The sequence below is a fragment of the Cynocephalus volans genome, chromosome 7 (assembly GCF_027409185.1).
Source record: "Cynocephalus volans isolate mCynVol1 chromosome 7, mCynVol1.pri, whole genome shotgun sequence".
NCBI classification, from domain to species: domain Eukaryota; kingdom Metazoa; phylum Chordata; class Mammalia; order Dermoptera; family Cynocephalidae; genus Cynocephalus; species Cynocephalus volans.
Genome location: NC_084466.1, coordinates 59,218,968 through 59,237,322, shown reverse-complemented (window position 1 = coordinate 59,237,322; position 18,355 = coordinate 59,218,968).

Genomic DNA, 18,355 nt, shown 5'->3' with positions numbered 1-18,355 from the left:
TTGTATACGTTCTGAGTTTCTTTGTGAACCAGGTTCCAGTCTTTGTTTTTCTGTCACCATAATATAAGAGAAAGTCCAGAAATAGAGACTAAATCCTCTAAAACTGACATTGTTAAATACATGAAAACATAAGTGCTTACGTCTTGTAGGTTTAATACATAATGGTTGTCATGATACATATACATGATAAATGACCAGATGTTTATGGTCTATACATTTTTTTATAACCAGTTAGAATTATCTTTCTTAATCTTCATTCAGTAGCATAGTATTTCCTCTTTAGTGTTTATTCTTTAGTGATGGAATAACATTTCTTACAACCTGGCAGAATACAGAGGAATGTGCTGTGGGGTGGGGAACTGAATTTTTGAGTGAAATATCTTGAGATGAAAATGGAGAGGAGACACAAAGGATTAAAAACAAAAAGCAATGTTTTCTTGGCCATTTTGATGGGCCATTTGAAGAATCTACATGACATTTTTGATTAATATCATTTTTAGTGAAACAAAATGCTTGCCTTAGCAGTATGTGTTCCTTCAAAAAAGCAATTGTGGTTTAGTGGACTGAGGCTAAATTTTGTCTATGGCATCAGGGGTGTCTTAATATGAGGGTGCACTTAATACAAAGCTATTTCTCAATAGTGTTATTTATTTATTTTTGCCAACTGTTTATTCACCATTAACTTCTTGTGGTTTTGTAAGGTTGAGACATGACAGTGCTTGTCTTAACCATATTATCCATCTGCACAATTAAGTTTTGCAAACTGATGTATAAAAGTCAATCTCCAATTTGTCATTCTCAATCTTTGAGTTAAAGCCTAGGCTAAATAGTCGTAATATTTTGGTTTACAATAAGGTTTTCTTGGGATGAATTTTGGTTTCGTGATATATTTGTGAATTAGGGAATAGATGTTAACCATTATTTTATAGATAAGTGATTTGTATGTGGTTAGTTACAAATAAAACTGGTACTAGAACCCAGGCTTCTTGACTTTATAATTCAGTGGTTTTTCTAAATGTATGAAGCCCTTGCTAGTGTGTTGAATGACACAACTAGCAATGTTGAAATCTCTTCTTGACAAGAAAGTACCCTTGTCTCAGTTTTCCAATTAATCAGCACATCTTTTATCAGCACCACACTCTCCCAAGTGAGCCACGGGCTGGCTCAGCACATCTTTTAGCAAATGCATAACATAACGTCATTTGCAGGACTACTATTTGTGAGATTTGGAATGACCTTAATTATCTTTTGTATCGATGTGCCTATTGTCTGATCAGCTCAAATAACCCAAATTATTCCAAGTTCTCTTAAATTCAAATAAGTGATAATAGGGTTTCCAAAAGGATAAAATAGAAATTAATTTGACCACTAATTTGTCTAAATATGGATTAAAGATTGAAATTAAGTTATAACTTTCTTCCATCATTTTTAATTGAGTAGGGTTTTTTTTTTTTTTTTTTTTTTTTTTAGTTTTGCATCTGTGTCTTATTGAGGATCTGAGGAAAGCTTTCAATCCTTTCCCAAGAAAAAGGCACATTTTCAAAATATAATTTCATGGATGTTTGACACTCTGAATCTCGTCAAACCCAAGGTAAAAGCACTTGTAACAGGGTTTCGTCTTCCCATACCTGCTTAAAAACTTCGGCACACTGTTTTTGCATCATTCTTAGTTTAAAGGAACATTTGTTATAGCCAATATGGTAAAGGAGGAGAAAAATTAGGAGGTAAAATTATAGAAAATGTTTCCATCAATAGCAACCCCCCCAAAATAACTTGTCTTTAGAACCAACAAGAAGGTTAAATATATACAAACCAATTGTTTTTCTGATCATCAAAAACAAAAGATACTGTTCAGAGAAGCTGCCAAACCTCAGTACCACGGAGGCCATAGGTTTTGTGCAGAATAGGGAAAAGGAACCCCTTCTTGACTCTGTGCCATTTGTCACCCAGATGTATTTTAGCAAGCTTCTGTTCCTCACATCTTTGACCATGAGGATTCAGCATGGTTCAAGGTGCAGGTAGAGTAGGAAACAGATATTTTTACATACCACTCCCTCCACATCTGAGACATCTTTTTCTCCTAAAACAACAATCTATGGGGAGTCACCTCTCTCCAATGGAGTCAATCTTTTACATTCTTACATCCAAAGCTAAAATTACTACTTGGGACTGCCATATGAATCAGGAATATTCTTTTGGGACAAACTAATCTTTAATTCTGGAAAAACTAGTAAATAGGACTTTATGTAACTGGCAGGCAAAATATTTCTTCCGAAGTGGATGTTTGTACCTTAAAGAGAAGAGCCAGGGGGCTGGTCAGTTAGGTCACTAAGTTAGAATGCGGTGCTGGTAACACTTTTATTGGCCAGCTGCCAAAAAAAAGAGAAGAGCCAGGGTAATCTCAGTTGTAAGCAATAGAATCTTATTTTAGGTCATCTGAAGAAAATGGAATAGAATGTTTTTCCTATTATAACTAAAAAATCCAGCAATGGCATTTAACTTCAGTCATAGCCTAAGGCAGATTCTCAGTGTCTTCAGGGTTTTTTTCTATAGAGGATATATTATGGGACAATTCTCTCAGTTCATGTATTGGTTAGAATATAGATTGAGTGTATGTAGTAGAGACCCTATAGTTGTTAAAATAAGTTTCTCAAATAAAAGTCAGATCTGATCTACAACACCTCCTGAGAGCCAGCTTTTCTTTCTGTTCTGCTATCCTTAGGATGTTGCCCTGGTTCACCTGGTCAAGGCTGATTCACCCTCATGTCCACATCCCAGCCGTAAGGAGGCGAAGAAGAAGGCATGTCCTACCCTGTTAAGGAAGTTGTACATATCATTTCTGGTCACATGAAAAATTGGCCAGATCTTAAACACATAGCCACACCTAGCTGCAAGGGTGCCTGGGAGAGTTGGTCTTTATTCTGGGTCAGCATATATCCAGTTAAAATTTAGGGGTTCCTTCTTATAGAATGGGGGATTAAGGTTATTAGGTTAAATAGAAATCTCTCCCACATGTGTCTGGCTAGATTTTATCATATGTCAGCCACAAAGATGGCCAGGACTCTCAAGATGCACATTGTACCAGTTTAGAAGCCCCAGTGGAAACACAGTATTTTGTGGTAGAAAATTAGTCAGAGGGCTAGGCCTGTATCGTATAGTAGGTCTGGGGCCACTTTCTGGACTACATGGGCCGTGGCCTCCTGCGGTGCAGGAAGGTGAAGAGTTCTGGCAGTAGAAGGTAACTGAGGGAAAGGTACTGAGGCTGAGTAGTGCTATTTTGCATGCAGCTCCTGCCTGTGAGGAGGTTGGGGGCATCAGCTTCAGTGAGTTGGAGAGCACTGATGGAGAGCGCAGGTCCTGCGAGGCTGGAGCAGTAAAAGGAATGCGCATGTCTGGGCCTCCAAAGGCACCCTTCATTTTAGGCTGGGACTGGGCTGGCCAGGGTGCTTGTGCTCGTCTACTCAAGCCTGGCTACGCTGAAGGTAGGTACATGGTATGAGCAGCAGTATCGGGCCCGAGCTTGGGGCTACTGGAAGATACCCGACCCAGGAGGTCCTGCAACCAACCAAATGTGGGATACACCTCCCACCCAAGAGAGACTCAGCGAGCTCCCTGTGCTCCTGCTGCTGCTGCTCTGTATGGAAAAGGCAAGGATACTTCATCTTGTTTTGATTAAATTAAGCTTCACAGATTAAGTATTGGTACCATAGTTCATTAGCCAAAGTCTTGTCCTTACATCATACAATGTTCCAACTTCCTAAGTGAAGAGACAAGAGCACTGAAAAATGACTCTGTATAATCAATGGCAGTATTAAGTATCTTAAACAGCAAATGTTGCTTCTCTTAAAAAAATGAGATCAGAATTATAGGTTGATGAAAACTGGAAATTTCTTAGAGCAAACTAGGCTATCGAGCAACATTCCAGTGTTTTCTGTGCCTGAATCATCTTTGCAGTGCTGTGTGAATGTAACCTACTTATCTCTCCCTCTGTTGAAGCTCAGACCATTAGCCAAAATAGTCTATTCAAAACTTAGTTTCTTGCCCAGTTCTTGTACTGACTTCAGGCTGATCATCATGGTTTAGTCAATATACACATTTAATGTCATTTTTTGTGTTTAGGAAAACTTTCAAAACAGCTGCCACAGAACATTTTGAATAGTTGCTTTTATCAACTATGTGATATAACCTTTATCATTATAATTTTCATTACTAATAACCATACTCATTTTATTTATTTATTTATTTTGGTGGCTGGCCAGTATGGGGATCCAAACCCTTGACCTTGGTGTTACCAACATCATGCTCTAATCAACTGAGCTAACAGGCCAGGCCTCCATACTCATTTTAAAAACACATGCTTGTTTTCTTATAGAACCCTAACTTTGCCAGCAAGAGAAGAGTAATACTTCAGTTACTAGGTGTGCTTCTTTTCCTCTGTTAAGAATCCATTCTCAATGTCATTTCTGCTAGATCTCCTACAAGCTTAAGGACCAGAATTTTGATATGTGCTGTAACTGGGTTCTTCTCCATATTTTATGCCAGATCCTGCTTGTTCAGTATTATGGGTTCATGCTCTCTTTCCTATGTGACCCTTCTTACATGCTGGAAGTATTCAGTTTATTGATTTTGTTACTCTTTATTACGTGTCTTCTCTACTAGAATATGTACTCCATTATGGCATGGACCATGTCTATCTTTTTCAAAGCTCCTAACATAGTGCCAGGCCTGGCATTGATGTTCAATAAATATTTGCTGAATGCATAATTAAATAAATATGTTTGGGACTTGTTCTCATTTATATGAGAAACATCTGCATTTATAGCTCTCATATTTTTCAGTTTTCCAGCTTTGACGTAGAGCTATTATTAAACTGTGTTGTCTGGTTGTTATAGCAACCCACTAGCCTCCAGAACTCCAGGTTATTTCTGATGTGCATATTCTACCAGAAAACCAAACACAGTGTTTTCAATTATGGAATAATGGTGTCATTATAAATCACAGTTTTCACTCTGTGTATTTCTCTATCTTTTATGAAGATGGTAGAGAATTAGAAGGGAAACACAAATTTTTTCAAACCAATAAAAACTTAAGGGGAAAAACAAAGGCTGTGTGATACACACGTCCACTCCCAACCTTGTCTTATTTTCTGCAAATTTCTCCACCTTTCCACAAGCACCCATAAATTCAGCTGGGTTTTCTGTCAAAGTTGTTGGAGTTTTGAAAGGTAATTGCTGAAAAACAAACTCTAAAGAGCTCTACAGCCTAAATATGTCCTCTTTTTCTCCTCATTGCCCGTTGCTTAAATTTCATGTTAAATTAGCAAATGATAATAGTCTTTCAAAAATTGAGATTTGCTCTGGAAAAGGTCTAAAATCAAGTACTGGTCCGCCCTTGCTCCTTCCACTCACATTTTAGGAGCAAGAACTGAGAAGGGTTTTATTAAACTGGGTTAGGTCATTATAGAACGCTCATTATCAGTTCAATAAAACATAGTTTGCTATGGGTTAAATATGTCCCCCAAAGTGTACATTTGGAAACTTGATCCCCAATTTGTTGGTATTGGGAGGTGGGACCTTTAAGTGGTGTTTAAGTCATGAGGGCTCCACCTTCATGAATGTATTAATGCTGTTGTCATGGGAATGAGTTATTGCAGGAGTGGGTTTGTTTTCAAAGGGGGAGTTTGGTCCTCTTTTCTCTCTTACTCACTCTCTCTTTGCCTATCTGCCATGGGATGACACAGCAAGAAGACCCTTGTCAGATGCTGCCCCCTCAATCTTGAACTTTCCAGGCTCCAGAACTATAAGAAATAAACCTCTGTTGTTTATAAATTACCCAGTCTCAGGTACTCTGTTATAGCAGCACAAAATGGACTAAGATGGTTTATCTGGGCCATTCAACCAGCCATGAATGTAGTTTTAAAAAAGTAGAGTTTATTTGTAATGATGGATACCCTAAGGGGATTTTACGTGTATTATGCTGCACTTTCTCTTCTGTATGACCAAAAGGTCATACAGTATTGTATATACTAAGGATAGAGTCACACATGACCTAGGTTCAGTAGACACCAATAAACTGTGTCATAACCTTATCTAAAAGAAGTTATGTTGCAATTAGCTTACCTCCAGGGCTTTTTTGGTATTAAAAATCAGTAAACCTTTCAATACATTCAGCCTTCTTCTACGTCTAATACACATTGAGGGCACTCTCAAGAGGACAAAGCAAAAGATAAAAAAGGGGCAGTATAGAGAGTGGTGTCAAGATTGCAGATCTTGGTATCAGAAGCCCTGAGCTATTTTGGTTTCTATGTCTTTATGAATTTCAATGCTTGTTTATTCTTTTAAATAAATACCGAGGGCTGGCTGGTTAGCTCAGTTGGTTAGAGTGTGGTATTGATAACACCAAAGTCAGGAGTTCAGATCCCTGAACTGCCCAGCTGCCAAAATTAAATAAATAAATAAATAAATAAATAAACAAAACACTGAAGGCTATACAACACTAGATCAGATGTCAAACCTTTGAGACAGCTAAACCTGGATGTCTGCCTATTGTTAAAAATTGAAGATGGACCAATGAAATGGAAGGTTTGCCAGAGGAGGCACACATGTTCAGCCACTCAGATGTTGCAAAAGTTACTTGTCCCAGGTCTAGTTCTCTTCTTTAGAAGTTTGTATATTCAATTATTACTACACCTTGATGTGGTTGGGTTTGGGTACTGAATCAGTTTAACCAATCCATAAAGAATTAATTATATAATAGCCAAAATACTGATATATTCATTTACAATGAGAAAATATAACTTTCAAACAGACTAAATAGACACTGGTGTTCCCTGATCAGTATGTATTCTTGTTGTCCAATCTTTATGAGAGACAAAATCTCACATTTCCTGATTTTGAAACTTATTATAAATCTCAAGTAATCTATAGACAATGTGGTACTGGCATAAGGAGAGATATGTAGAATAGTGAAATAGAATTGAGAGTCCAGAAATAAACCAATAGATTTATGGCCAAGTGATTTTTTTTTTTTTTAAATAACACATACACCCATCAAAAACTGAACAATAGGGTGAACATTGCAGTATGGTGAAGCAGAAAGAACACTGGCCTAAGGGTCAGAGATCTGAATTCTAGATCCAGCCCTGCCAATAATTAGCTGTGAGCTTGGGTAAATCACTTAACCTTATCAGGCCTCAGTTTCCACATTTGTATATAGATTAGATGATTCCCAAGACTCTTCAGGGCCTAACATTCCTCAATTTTTATATTTTTAATTATTTTTTATTGAAGCATAATTATAAGTATTTGTGGGGTAGAAAGTTGACTGTTAATCGTTGTGTATGATATGTGATGGTCGAATCAGGATACTTAGCTTATTCATCATTACTATATATATATATTTTTTTTTTTTTTTGTCTTTTTTGTGACTGGCCGCACTGCGCTCAGCCAGTGAGTGCACTGCACGGGCCGTCCCTATACAGGATCCGAACCCGCAGCGGGGGCGCTGCTGCACTCCCAGCGCCGCACTCTCCCGAGTGCGCCATGGGGTCGGCCCATCATCATTACTATATTTAATCATTCTTTGTGTCCATTATTTCTCATCAATTTCTCACTAACCCCCCTCATTTCCCCCTCCATCTCCCCTTTTTATTTCTAGTAACAACAATTCTGTCCTCTCTTCCTAAAAGTTCAATGTACTGTTGTGATTGTTGCTTTTTTCTTCCTTATTCTCTCTCTCTTTATTGTTTATTTGTTTATTAATTCAGCTCCCCCTTATGAGTGAGGACATGTGGTATTTCTCTTCTGTACCTCAGTTGTTTCACCTAACATAATTTTCTCCAAGCTCATCCATGTTGCCACGAATGGCAGAATTTCATTCTTTTTTATGGCTGAGTAGTATTCCATTGTGTTTATATACCACTTTTACCTTATCCAGTCATCCATTGATGGACATTTCGGTTGGTTCCATAGCCTGGCTGTTGTAAATAGAGCCGTGATGAACATGGGAGTGCAAGTATCCCTTCAAGATGATGATTTTCATTCCTTTGGATATGTACCCAGTAGCGAGATTGCTAAATCATATGGCAGTTCTATCTGTAGTTGTTTGAGGAAGCTCCATACTGTTTTCCATAATGGCTGTACTAATTTACAGTTCCACCAACAGTGCAGAAGGGTTCCCCTCTCTCCACATCCTCACCAGCATTTACTGTTTTCTGGGGTTTTTTTTTTATATTAGCCAGTCTAACTGGGGTGAGATGATATCTCAAAGTGATTTTGATTTGCATTTTCCTGATGATTAGTGATGTTGAGCATCTTTTCATATGCCTATTGGCCATTTGTATGTCCTTTGAGAGATGTCTATTCAGCTCCTTTGCCCATTTTTTTAATCAGATTATTTGTTTTTTTACTGTAAAGTTGTTTGAGTTTCTTGTATATTTTAGATATTAATTTCTTGTTGGATGTATGGTTTGCAAATATTTTTTCCCATTCTGTAGATTGTCTTTTTATTCTGTTGATTGTTTCCTTTCCTGTGAAGAAGGTTTTTAGTTTGATATAATTCTATTTGTTTTTTGTTTGTTATCTGTGCTTTTGGGGTCTTATTCATAAAGTCTTTGCCCAGCCCTACATTCTGAGTGATTCCCCTATCTTTTCTTCAAGGCTTTTACAGTTTCAGGCCTTATATTTAAGTCTTTAATACATTTTGAATTGATTTTGGTATATGGTGAAAGGTACAGGTCTAATTTCATTCTTCTACATGTGGATATCCAGTTTCCCAGTTTAAAGAGGCTCTCCTTTTCCCATTGTAAGTTCTCGGTGCCCTTGTCAAAGATCAGTTGGCTGTAAATATGTGGGTTGATTTTTGGGTTCTCTATTCTGTTCCATTGGTCCAAGTGTCTGTTTTTATGCCAGTACCATGCTGTTTTGGTTACTATACCTTTGTAATGTAGTTTGAAGTCAGGAAGTGTAATGCCTCCAGCTTTATTTTTTTTGCTCAGGATTGCTTTGGCAATTCAGGGTCTTTTGTTGTTCCATATGAATGTTAGTATTTTTTTTCTGTTTTTTTCTATTTCTGTGAAGAATTGCATTAAATCTGTAGATTGCTTTGGGTACTAAGGACATTTTCAGTACATTGATGTTCTTCAATCTATGATCAAGGAATGTCTTTCCATCTTTTGATGTCCTCTTTAATTTCTTTCAACGGTGATTTGTAGTTCTCATTGTAGAGATCTTTCACCTCCTTGGTTAAATTTATTCCTAGGTTTCTTTTTCTTTTCTTTTCTTTTTTGGTGACTGTTGTAAATGGGTTTGCTTCCATGATTTCTTTTTCTGTTAGTTCATTGTTGGCGTATAAAAACACTACTGATTTTTATATGTTGATTTTGTATCCTGCAACATTACTGAATTTGTTTATCAGCTCTAGGAGTTTTTTGGTAGAGTTTCGCAGGTTTTCTATATATAGGATCATATCATCTACAAACAGGGACAATTTGACTTCGTCTTTTCCTATTTGGATGCCCTTTATTTCTTTTTCTTGCCTGATTGCTCTGAGAAGTACTTCCAATATTATGTTAGATAGGAGTGGTGAGAGTGGGCAACCTTGTCTTGTTCTTGTTCTTAAAGAAAATGCTTTCAGCTTTTCCTCATTCAGGATGATATTGGCGGTGGGTTTGTCATATATGGCTTTTATTGTGTTGAGATACCTTCCTTCTATACCTAACTTGTTGAGAGTCTTTATGAAGGGATATTGAATTTTGTCCACTGCTTTTTCTGAGTCTATTGAGATGATTATATGGTTTTTGTCCTTCAGTTTGTTGATGTGGTGTATCAGATTTATTGATTTGTGTATGTTGAATCATCCTTGCATCCTTGGGATGAATCCCACTTGATCAAGATGTGTAATCTTTTTGATGTGCTGCTGTATTCTGTTTGCTAATATTTTGTTGGGGGGTTTTGCATGTGTGTTCATCAAGGATATTAGCCTTTAGTTTTCTTTACTCTTTTTCTTTCTTTCTTTTCTTTTTTCTTTTTTTGTATCTTTGTCTGATTTTGGTATCAGGGTGATGCTGGCCTCATAGAATGAATTAGGGAGAATGGCCTCCATTTCAGTTTTTTGGAATAGTTTGAAAAGGAATAAAGATGTTAATTTTTCTTTAAAGGTTTGGTAGAATTCAGCAATGAAGCCATCTGGGTCCTGGGCTTTTCTTTGTTTGAAGATTTCTGATTACTGCTTATTATGGATTAAATTGTGTTCCCCCAAAGTTTAATGTGTTGGAGGCTTGGTCCCCACTGACAATGTTAAGAGGGTAGGAAGTCTTATTACGGTAATTGAAAGGTGGTGTCTTGAAGAGGGGATTAGATTGTAGGACCATGCCATAGTGAATGGATTAATAGTGGTGGTCAGGGATGTGGTTCTAAGGGCTTTAAAAGGAAAGCAGATGACAAACTATCTCTCTGCTCTGCCATTTTCTGCCATGTGAGGCCTCCTGCATTGCTGTAAAGCCACCACCAAGAAGAACCTCACCAGATGTGTTCCCTGGACTTTGGACTTCCCGTCCTCTGAAATTATAACAGTAAATTTTGTTTTCTTATAATTACTCATTTCCAGGTATTTTGTTATAAGCAACAGAAATGGACTAATATCTGCTTCAATCTTGTTGCTTGTTATTGGTCTTTTTAGTTTTTCTATTTCTTCTCTGTTCAGCCTTGGTAGTTTTTATGTGTCTGGAAATTTATCCATTTCCTCCAGGTTTTCAAACTTGTTGGTGTATAGTTTTTCATAGTGGTCTCTAATGATTCTTTGTATTTCTTTGGTATCAGTTGTGATGTCTCCTTTTTCATTTCTGATTTTTATTTGGGTCTTCTTTTTTTCTTTTTTTAGTTAGTCTGGCTAATGGTTTGTCTATTTTGTTTATCTTCTCAAGAAAAACAACTTTTTGTTTCATTTACTTTTTTGTATCACATTTTTGGTCTCTATTTCATTTAGTTCTGCTCTGATTTTAATAATTTCTTTCCATCTACTAAATTTGGGATTGGATTGTTCTTTTTTTTCCTAGTCCTTTGAGGTATAATATTAGGTTGTTTATTTGAAGTCTTTCTATTCTTTTGATACAAGCATTTATTGCAATAAACTTTCCTCTTAGTACTGCTTTTGCAGTATCCCATAGGTTTTGGTATGATGTATCATTATCATTAGTTTCAAGAAATTTTTTTATTTCCTTTTTGATTTCTTCTTTGACCCATAGGTAATTCAGAAGCATGTTGTTTAATATCCAAGTATTTGTATGTTTTCCACAGTTTCACTTGTTACTGATTTCTAGTTTTAATCCATGGTGATCTGAGAAGATGTTTAAAATGATTTCAATTTAAAAAAATTTGTTGAGACTTAATTTCTGACCTAATATATGGTCTATCTTGGAGAATGTTCCATGTGCTGATGAGAAGAATGTATATTCTTTAGGTATTGGGTGAAATGTTCCGTATATGTCCACCAAGTCCAATTGATCTAAAGAGTAGTTTAAATCTTGTGTTTCTCTGTTGATATGTTGCTGAGATGATCTGTCCAATGCTGAGAGAGTGGTATTCAGGTACCCATCTCTTATTGTATTGGGATCAATCTTTCTCTTTAGGTATAATAATGTTTGCTTTATATATCTGTGTGCATCAATGTTGAGAGCATATATATTCATGATTGTTATGTCTGCTTGGTAAATAGATCTCTTTATCATTTTATTTTTTATCTCTTTTTATAGTTTTTGGCTTAAAGTCTATTTTATGCGATATAAGAATAGCTAGTCCTGCTATTTTGTTTCTATTCGTTTTTGTTTCCATTTGCATGACATATATTTTTCCATCTTTCATTATTAGTCTGTGTGAGTCTTTACAGGTAAGGTGGGTTTCTTGTATGCAGCATATAGTTATGTCTAGTTTTTTAATCCATCCAGCCGCTCTCTATCTTTTGAGTGGGGAATTCAATCCATTTACATTTTGGGTTGTTATGAAAAGGCATTGTCTAACTCCTTTCATTTAATTCTTTTGTGTGGTTGTTTAAAATATCTTTTGTTCCTTTCTTTCGCTATTATTGTTTGTCTTTGGAGTTCATTGTTTTTTTGAGATGGTATGGTATAGTTCTCTCTCTCTGTCTCTCTCTCTCTTTTTCATTTGCCTATGTGCTCTACTAGTGGGATTTGTTCTTCCTCATGTGTTCATGGTGATGATTATTGTTTTTTAGATTGTAGATGCAGGACTCCTTTGAGGATTTCTTGTAGGGATGGTTGTGTGGCGCTGAATTCCCACAGTTTTTATTTGTCTGGGAAATACACTATTTTTCCTTCATATGTGAAGGATAGCCTTACTGGGTATAGGATTCTTGGCTGGCAGTTTTTTTTCTTTTAGAACTTCAAATATATCATACCATTCTCTCCTGATGTGTAGGGTTTCTGCTGAGAAGTCTGCTGTTAGTCTGATAGGGACTCCCTTATTGGTGACTTGACATTTTTCTCTTGCTGTTTTTATGATTCTCTTGTCTTTGACTTTTGTCGGTTTGACTACAATGTCTTGGAGAGAACCTTTTTGGATTGAATCTGTTTGGGGATCTTTGAGCCTCTTGGATCTGGAAGTCCATTTCTCTACCAATACCTGGGAATTTTTCTGCTATTATTTCTTCAAATACAGTTTCAATGCCTTTTCCTTTTTCTTCCCCCTCTGGTACACCCATGATTTGGATGTTTGTGTGCTTAAGGTTCTCTGATAGCTCTTGAAGATTTTCTCCATTTTTTAAGATTCTTTTGATTTTTTTTTTGGTCTGCTTGTTTTATTTTGAAAACACTGTCTTCAACATTAGAAATTCTTTCTTCTGCTTGTTCTAGCCTGCTGTTTAAGCTCTCAAGTGTTATTTCACTGAATAAATCCTTCACTTCCAAGAGTTCTGCTACATTCTTTTTTAAGGAATTTATCTCTTTGTAGATTTCCTCCTTCATGTCTTGGATTGTATTTCTCATTTCTTGTGTCATCTGTGTTACTCTTCTTGTATCTCACTGAGTTTCCTTAAGATGGTTGCTCAGAATTCTTTTTCAGACATTTCAAGGGTTTCTTGTAGTTTGGGATCTGATATTTGAGAGTTATTTTATTCCTTTGTGGTGTCTTATTTTCTTGTTTTTTCATGTTTCTAGTATTCCTATATTGATGTCTGGTCATCTGGTGGAGCAGTTGCTTCTTCAGTTATTTGAGTGCCTTTTGAGGAGAGAGAATCCCTCCTGTGGATTTGTTTTATGTTTCCTGTGGGGTGGGATGTTTCAGTTTTGGTTCCATGTAGTTTATATAGTCTCAGTAGTTTTAGGCAGACTCAGTTGTTCTGGGTAGACTTAGCAGTCTGGGGGATGCTAATAGGTGTAGCTGTGGCTAAGGACAGCTGGCACCATGTGGTGTTGGTCTCCAGGGCCTGTCACTGAGTGGTGCTGGGCTCCAATACTAGAAGCCATGAGGGGCAGGGCTCCAGAGGCTGTAGCATGGTGGTGTGGGATTCTTGTCACATCTATGGCCAAGTGATTTTGAAGAGTGCCAGCCCACTCAATGGGGAAAAAAATAGTCTCTTCAACAGAGGCTGTTGGGACAACTGGATATTCACATGCAAAAGAATAAAACTGGGCACCAATTTAAATAGGGGGCAAAGGATTTAAATAGACATTTCTCCAAGAAAGATATACAAATGGCCAATAGCCACATGAAAAGATGTCCAACATCATTAATCATTAGGGAAAAGCAAATCAAAACCACAACATGTTACCACTTCACACTTACTGAGATGATAATAATAATCATAATAGGAAAATTAAGTGTTGGTGAGAAATTGGAACTTCACACATTGTTGGTAGGAGTATAAAATGGTACAGATGCCATGGAAAATAATTTAGCAGCACTTCTAAAAATTAAATATAAAATGACTATATAGCCCAGCAATTCCACTCCTAAGTATATGCCCCAAAGAATTGAAAATGGGGACTCAAGGGCCGAGCCCGTGGCGCACGTGGTAGAGTGCTGCACTGGCAGCGCGGCGACGCTCCCGCCACGGGTTCGGATCCTATATAGGACTGACCGGTACACTCACTGGCTGAGTGCCGGTCACGAAAAAACGACAAAAAAAAAAAAAAAAAAAAAAGAAAAAAAAGAAAATGGGGACTCAAGGGCCGGCCTGTGGCTCACTTGGGAGAGTGTGGGGCTGATAACACCAAGGCCACAGGTTTGGGTCCCTATATCAAGATGGCCAGTTAGCTCACTTGGGAGAGCGTGGTGCTGACAACCCCAGGTCAAGGGTTAAGATCCCCTTACTGGTCATCTTTTTAAAAAAGAAAGAAAGAAAGGAAGAAAAGAAAACAGGGACTCAGATACTTGTATGCCAATGTCTATTGCAGCAAGTCACAATAGCTAAAAGGTGAAAACAACCCAGTGTCCACAATAGAGGAATGGCTAAAGAAAATGTGGTATATACATGCAATGGAATATTGTTTAGGAATAAAGAGGAATAAAGTACTGATACATGCTATTACATTGGTGAACTTTGTCGTCATCATGCTAAGCAAAATAAGCTGGACACAAAGGATAAATATTGTGTGATTCCCCTTATCTGAAGTTGAATCATGAGTATTATTATGAATTATATGAATATGTAAAATAGTAAATTCATAGAGACAAAAGGTAGATTAGAGGTTATCAGGGGCTAGGGTTAGGGAGGAAAGGTTATTCCTTAATGGTTTCAGAGTTTCTGTTTGGGATGACAAAGATGTTCTGTGAAGAGATAACGGTGATAGTTGCACAATGCTGTGAATGTAATTAATGTACACTTAAAAATGGTTAAAGAGGTAAATTTTATGTTATTTATATCTTAGCACAATAAAAATAAATAATTTTTCCAAAGGTAACTTTTAGCTTACCAGAAGCAGGCAAGAAACAGAGCATGCCCAGGGTCCTAGGCAGGAGCTGAGGGTAGCATCCCCCACCCAGAAGCAGGCAAGGAGCACACTGAAAACACCATTTCTGTATGGGTGGCCCACCACAGCCACTGCTACAGGCACATTTGCCACAAAAGCAGCTCAATACAACAGCAATAACCACAGTCACCATGTAGGCAGCCCACCAGACACTCAACTACATTGACACAAGGAGTGTCACCAGTGGAGACCAGAAAAGGGAGAGGACATCTTTCTCCTCAAAGCCCACTCCAGAGGAATAGAAAAAGCAACTACTGTACCAGATGACCAGACGTCAACATAGAGATATGTCACCAGACATATGAAAACCCAAGAAAATATGCCACCAAAAGAAGACAGTAATTTTCAAATACCAGACCCTGTAGAACAGGAAACCCTTTAAATGACTGAAAAGGAATTCAAACAACATCTTAAGGATACTCACTGAGATACAAGAAGACTCAGAAAACATAATGAAACAACAAACAAACAAAAAGTTCAGGATATGAAGGGGGAAAATTACAAAGAGATTAATACTGTAAAAAAAAGAATGTAGCAGAAGTCAGGGAACTGAATGATTCACTCGGTGAAATAAAAAGCACAACCAATAGCTTAAGCAGCAGGCTAGAACAAGCAGAAGAAAGAATTTTGATTTTGAATGAAGAAAATCTGAGAAAGCTACCAGACAACCCTGAGTGCACCAACATTTGAATCATAGGTGTTCCAGAAAGGGAGGAGAAAGGAAAAGGCATGGAAAACCAAATCAATGAAATAGTAATGGAAAACTTCCCAGGTATAGGGAGAGACACAGACTTTCAGATCCAGGAGGCCTGAAGATCCCCAGACAGATTCAACCCAAAAAGATCCTCTCCAAGACACACTATAGTCAAAGTGGCAAAGCTCAAATTCAAAGAGATAATCTTAAAAGAAGCAAGAGAAAAGTGTTAAGTCATGTACAAGGGAGCCCCTATCAGACTAACAGCAGACTTCTCAACAGAAACTCTACATGCCAGAAGAAAATGGAATGATATATCAAAATACTGAAAGAGTAAAACTGCCAGCCAAGAATACTGTACCATCAAGACTATAATTCAGAAATGAGGGGAAAACAATGTATTTTCCAGACAAAAACTGCAAGAGTTCACCACCACATGACCAGCCAGCCCTACAAGGAATCCTCAAGGAAGTCCTGCATCTGGAATCCAGAAAACAATAATCACTGCGACAAATATATAGGGAAGGACAAAACCCACTGGTAGAACAAAAATGCAAATGAGCAAGAGAAAGAAACTAAATCTTACCACCACAAAAAACCATAATGACAATGTAATATTCCCCTGCTTTATTTCTGATTTTAGTAATTTTGGTCTTCCCTCTTTTTCTTCTTGGTCAGTCTAGACAAAGGTTTCAAATTTTGTTGATCTTTTTAAAGAAACAACTTTTGGTTTTGTTGATTTTCTCTATTGTTTTTTAATTCCCTATTTCATATATTTCTGTTGTAATCTTTGTTATTTCCTACTTATACTCGCTTTTGGTTTAGTTTGCTCTTCTTTTTCAATTTTCTTAAGGTAGAAGTTTACATTACTGACTTAAGGTTTTTCTCATTTTTAATATAGGTGCTTACAAATGTAAGTTTTCCTGTCAGCACTGCATGGGCCCTGCATCCTGTAAATTTTGATATGTTGTGCTTTGATCTTTATCTCAAAGTACTCTCTAGTTTCCTCGTGTTTTTTCTTTTTACCTATTCTTTATTTAGGAGAGTGTTGTTTAATTTCCACACCATTGTGAATTTTCTAAATTTCCTTCCATTATTGTGGTCAGAGAACATATTTTCTATTATCTTAGTCTTTATAAATGTATTAAGATATGTTTTATGGCCAAAAATAAAAAATAAGTGGAAAACAAAAGATAAGTTTTAAATGGAGATTTTTGGGGTGGTTGTTTTTTGTTTTAATCATGGAAGAAACAAGAAAATAGCTTCTTAGAATTAATAATAGAGTGACATTGTAACATCATAGTTTTAAGCTCAGTAAGGAAACATGCTACAAGATACTCTCGGCTCCTGGCTGAGGATCCCACAAATTGATATCCAACTCACAGGTCTGGCTGCCCTCAGACAAAAATCAAACAAACAAACATCAAATGTTGGTGAAAATTGAAATCAGCTTTTATTCGGAAATACCAGTGACCTGAGGAGAGATGTTAGGCTAACCCATCTGTCCAGTAAACCTGCAGGCTAAAGCCATCTCAAAGACTCCAGTTTACCGAGGGATTTTTAAAGACGGGCTTAGGGAATGGAACGTGGGAAATGAAAAGCAGGAGGGAGGGACACGTAAGCAGCGAGAGCTTCATGCAAGGTCTCAGGTGCAGATTCTCTCCAAGATTCCATGTGGTTTCTGCTCCCATCCTTATCTCAAGGTCTAGGTAGTATGTACAAATCTGCAGCTCCAGGCTGACTGGAAAACAACTTTACATTCATGTAAATACTGTCATCTTGTTCCATAATCAAGGTTCAAAACATCAAATAACCATGGGAAAAGAGGGAACTCAGAGAAATGCATACTAAGAAAAAAACAAAAAACAAAAAACTGTGTTCTTTTAAAAACTTTTAGACCCTATTGTGGTTTTAGGTCTCAACATGGCTTCGGTCCTGCTCACTACAACAAACACACTTATTATAAAGGTAAACATCATATGCATCCCAAAGCACAGTATGTTACAAGCTAAGTGTATAAAATGATTGTATAATTTTGCATGTGAGCCCTGAGTCTCTGTGGTGCGAGGAATCAAGTAACTCTCCTGCCTTTCCTCCTAGTCTCTGACTCTGCTCCATCTGCGTCATTATCCAGCCTTCCACTCTGCTCTTCCCTTTAGCGTTTTTGATCCTCCGCTGGCTTCCCTTTTGGCCTTCCTTCCTCTTTCTCTACAGTTCTTCTCTCTGTGCCATTGCATCTAATCCTGGTTTGATGTTGATGACCCCCAATCAGTATTTCTAGTCCACCTTTTCCTCTGAGCCCCAGACCCACACATCCCGCTACTCTGTTCCACAGCTATACCTCTTTTGAAACACATCCCAGACAGAGGGCAACGTCTTCCTCCTCTCCCTCCCCTCAAGCTGCTTCTCCTTCTGTGCTTCCTGTTTTGATAAATGGCCCACTCTCCCCTTGGGTACACAAGTAGGAGCCTGGCCATCATCTTTCCCTCTGTCTCCCTCACTGTCCACATCCATTTAATTGCTAAATCCTGTTAACTTGGCTACCAAAATACAACTATTTTCTGCCCACTTTTCTTCATCCTGCTGCCATCACTCTGGCCCATATCTATGTTGGCCTGGACTTTTATAGTGGCCTTCTAACTAGTTTCTTCTCTAACTCAGCGTTTATTATCTGGGTT